The 4811-nt window shown below is 45.5% G+C and overlaps 1 long non-coding RNA gene across 1 annotated transcript; it reads left to right on the top strand.

The window, feature by feature from the left end:
- Positions 1-1235: 1235 nt before the first annotated feature.
- Positions 1236-2894, top strand: LOC112657763 (uncharacterized). Its single transcript, XR_003135277.3, has 3 exons — positions 1236-1348; positions 1516-1805; positions 2150-2894. It is a non-coding gene; the product is annotated as an uncharacterized LOC112657763 (long non-coding RNA).
- The last annotated feature ends 1917 nt before the right edge of the window (positions 2895-4811 follow it).

The raw sequence follows: 4811 nt of genomic DNA on the forward strand, positions 1-4811 counted from the left end.
AGCTTAAAAGCCATCACATGAACCATCACCAATACCCACACACTCTGAGAGCAAACCAAAGTTGAAAAGGCCAACTCTGGGAGTTGAAGATGGGAGGCATCTTCTCTGCCCCATAAGCACTGTTTGTTTATGGAGAACACCAGCCTTAGAACCCAGTGCTGAGAGATGAAGTCCTGGTGTCCTGGAAGGCAAAATCTCAAGGCAAGAATGAGATAAAAAGAAATCCATTGGACAAGTTGGAATGTAAGAACCAAGAGAGAGAGAAAAAGAGCTGTGAAGATGGGACCCTAGGAGAGAAGGAATAGGGTCAAGGAGGTAAGATGGGGACTGCAGAGGCCCCTTGTTTACCTTATGTCTATAGCCACATTTGCTACAAAGAAGAAAAAAAGTATTGAGAAAGAAAGAAGAAATGGGAAAATTACTCAGTGCTTTGTGAAGTAGCCCCAGGGTTGAGACCCTCCAGAGGATTAACAGAGAGCCAAATGCATCTACCCCCAAACATTAGCTACATTCTGCATCTCGACACAGCCATCCTTGAAGCTTGTCCATATGCAGATCCTCAGTGGGTTTGGGATTGTTTCAAAAGTACTCTAAGATCTTAAAGCTGGGTGACCTGGATCTTAAAGCTACTGACACTGTTTCCAGGCTTCTTTCTTGATATTGAGAATGTTTTGGGTTTTCTCCCCAATGTCTTTTCTGATAGGCTACTAAGCAGTCAACATCTCGTGTCCACCATCATTAGCTGTCTCTGAAATCCACCAAAACCCATTCAAAGTCAACAAAAGCTCCAACTTGTAAGAGACATGGGCCATGCAGATGGGACAAAAGCACCAACTGCAGGAACCTTGATAATGCCCATATGACTTCCCCATCATTACTTAATTTGAATCACCTCTGCACCCTAGAATAATAAAAGTAGCTTTTTAAAAACTGCCAATGCCTAGGACCCACCTAGAACCCACCCTACACCTCTGAAAGCAGAATATCGGGGTATAATTCCTAGGAATAACATTATTTCAGTGGTTCCCTGACTTTACTGACTGCTGGAATCATCTGAAGATATTTTAAAAATGCTGATGCCAGACTCTCACCATCAGACAGTCTGATGTAAATGGTATGGGGTGTAGCCTGGGCATTGGGATTTTTAAAAACTTCTTTGGGACCCAACATGCATCCAGGATTGAAAAGTAATGCTCCACCTTAACCCTTTCTAACCGCATTCCTGTTTTCAACACCTAGCCTTTCAGTGGCTTTTAAGCAGTGTGCTCTCAATATTTCTTGGTTTGATTTCTCCTGCTGAAGTCCTGCTGTCTTCTCTCCTAGAATACAACATGAAATTAGTCCTCTGGTAAGTAGAGTGCCTGGAACACCAGCTTGGGGACAAAGTTCATTCCTTGGTGGCCACAGTCTACCAGCTCAAGTGTTATAGAGAGGAAGGAATGAGAAGCAAGGGCTTCAGATGAGGAGGAAGCTCTCTGCAGGCACATGAGGGAGTCTTTTTCTTCTCCCTTGCAGAAAGTCATTGTGGCACGTGGACAAGAAAGTATTAATAACTTTTCTAAAGAGGTACTTCTCCAAGATTTGGTGTTTCACAGACCACAGCCAGTGCTCTCAGTTCTACAGATGGCCAACTTCTGCATTTCAGATAGCAGCTTCCAAAGATAGCTCAACTTGCATCCCTAAAGCAGAAGACCCAGCTATGGGGAAGGGAACCATCAGAAGAATCTCTAAGCCAGAGGTTAAACACCACCACCCACATGTTGGTCAGGGGCAAGAAGACCCACCACCAAGCAAAATCATTGCAGGTAATTGAGACTTTTGAAGTAAAATTAAAGTAACAATGTTACAGCATTATAAGAACCAGGGCTTCATGGCAAGCCCACAGTGACAGCCATGGACTGAACATCCCACAAGAGATATATTTTCTAGATGGGGTCCTGGCTCTGCCCTGCTACCACTTACTGGGTAAACTTGGACTGGAAATTATGCTTTCTAGGTGTGACTTCCTCTTTTGTAAAATGTGAAGCCAAAAGACTGAGCCTTTCTTTGACTTCTTATAAGTCTGTCCAAGGAGAAATGGAGAAGTCACAAGCTTGCAAAGGTGATGCCACCATGTCATTAACAGGTGTGCTCCACTACTCTCCTTTAGGGCCTGCTGTCCTGGCTGGGGATCCAGCAAGCAAGGCTGAGCTGTCTGCAGGCTGTGACTTCCACAGCTCAGTGACTAATCAAAAAGACCTCTCCAGGATGAATGGTGTAAGTAGGATAAAAGCATGTGTTAGATTCCTAGCGCTGCCATAACAAACTGGAAGGCTAAAACAAGAGAAATGTACTGTGTCGCACTCTGGAAGCCAGAAGTCCAAAATCAAGGTATCAGCAGGAACATACTCCATCTGAAGACTCTAGAGGAGAATCCTTCCTCATCTCTTCTGGCTTCTGGTTGCTCCATGCATTCCTTCACTTGCGGCTGCATAACTCCCATCTCTGCCTTTGTCTTTGCATAGACTTCTCTCTGTGTCTCTCTGTCTGTCTCTTATAAGGACACTTGTCTTTGGATTTAGGATCTGCCCAGATAATCCAGGATGGTCTCAGGTCAAGATCCTTAACTTGCAAAGACCCTTCTTCCAAAAAAGTTCACATTTACAGATTCCAGGGGTTAGGACTTCAACATATCTTTTGGGGGACACAATTTAAAGCAATACAGCCTCCAAATAGAGAAGGGTAGAAAGGTGTACAAAATCCTACCCATGCTTAAATCTCAGGTCATCATCTTGCAATGTATACAAATACTGAATCATTATGTTGTGCATCTAAAACTAATATAATGTTATATATCAATTATACCTCAATTAAAAAAAAAACAGCCTAGGTTAAATGTCATCTTATCCAGAAAACTTTGCCACTTCTCACCAGATATTATTGTTGCCACTCAGATATTATCCCCACTGGGCCATCTAGTTATTCTTGCACTGTTCATGCCTTCTCTTTCTACCTTAGACCACTTGCATCAGAATCACCTAGGGGCTAGTTAAGGAATACAAATTTCTGACCTCCTTGCTCCAGCCCCTATTACCATCCCTGCTACAAAACAGACTTTCTGGGCATGGGGTCCTGGCATGTGCATTTTAGGTCATCTCCTGGGAGAGTCTGATGCCCCAGAGGTTTGAGAAGCCCCATGGTATGCCATGAACTCTATGACCTGTTCTTGACTGGGTCTCTAGATGTCTTACATTCATTTAAGCTGATGGGATGCACGAGTATGGACCTGACGTCTGAATGCCTGAGTTCTGCTGCCCACTCCCTGTGTGACTTCAGGCTGTTTACCTAAACCCTCTGTACTTCTGCTTCCCCGTGTAAATGAAGATAAGCATAGTGCCTATTCATTAGGTTGTGGGGAGGATTACGTGAAGTAGAACATCTGCAATATAGAACGTATGTGTCGGGCATATAGGATGCACTCAGTGAACTTACGTTGTCATGAAACAGAACAGGTTGCCAGTGGCTTCTTTCTTCCACTGAATTCCAAGATCCCTCCTTCTCAGGAACAAACTGATCATCCCACCAACATCAATCACTCCTAATGTTTATTGAGCCTTTTTCTTTTCCATGCACTGTGCTGAGCTCAGCACATGCTTTATCCCATTTCACCTGCACAATGATGGCATTAAGGCAGTTGGTATTACTACTATCTCTCATTTTATGGCCAAGAAAACTGAGAACCAGATGGGTTAAGATATTTCCCCAAAGTCCCACAGTCAGTGAATGGTGAGGTGTGGATATAAAGTATCAGCTTGGGTCCCTGCTCCCACTGTTTCCCTGCACTTCTTACCCCACCCCACCCCATGCAGGGCATTCCCTGTACCCTCGTCAGGCCCAGCTATCTCTCTGAACCAGCTTCCTTTTTTTTTAAAGATGTTATTTATTTATTCATGAGAGACACAGAGAGAGCGAGGCAGAGATACAGGCAGAGGGAGAAGCAGGCTCCACGCAGGGAGCCCCATTTGGGACTCCATCCTAGGACTCCGGGATCATGCCCTGAGCCAAAAGCAGATGTTCAACCACTGAGCCACCCAGGCGTACCTCTGAACCAGCTTCCTAAACCACCCCCACAGTTTCCCCACACCAAATCCCATCTTTTCTGATCCTTCTGAGCCGTGCTTCCATGCTTTGCCTTCTTGGTATGGGGTCCTCCAAGAAAATGTCCTCTTCTCAGAGGTATTGAATCAAGTCATGTTTCTCCTCCATCTTCCTGGAAGTTCCTTCAAATCTCACATCTATACCTAGGGTCTCCCAAACCTAAATCCCTCCCCTGCCTCTCACACACACAGCCACTTGGACTGGTTTCTCCTGCAACCTCCACTACCCACTGGGAGCCTGCCTCCTTCTTCCTTCCTTGCTTCTGTAGCTCCTTCAAGTGGGAGAAATCTGTAGGCCTGGATGTCAGGGAAGCCAACAACCAGTCAACCTTCAAAATGTCCCTCCCATCTTCCGCTAAATCCCAGGTCTCTTGGCCACCCCTAGATCTTCCATCAGCCCCTGTTGGAGAGGGGCCTTCTACCCTGTCCCACTCTGCTGCCCGCCCTCCCACTTCTTGTCTCTGGCCAAGGGCATGGGGCCACTATCAGGCACACAGGCCTTATCACTACGTAAACACTTCCTCTTTCCCCAATACTGGTTCTCACACAATAAGTAATCAGGGTAAACTTCCTCTGACAATTTACTGAGCAAACACTCACTGTGCCTCTGCCCTATGCTAGGGCCTGTGGGGAACCCAAACCTGGTCTCCACCTTGAAGAGCCTTGAATCTGGTT

The sequence above is a fragment of the Canis lupus genome, chromosome 8, assembly GCF_003254725.2.
Source record: "Canis lupus dingo isolate Sandy chromosome 8, ASM325472v2, whole genome shotgun sequence".
NCBI lineage: Eukaryota > Metazoa > Chordata > Mammalia > Carnivora > Canidae > Canis > Canis lupus.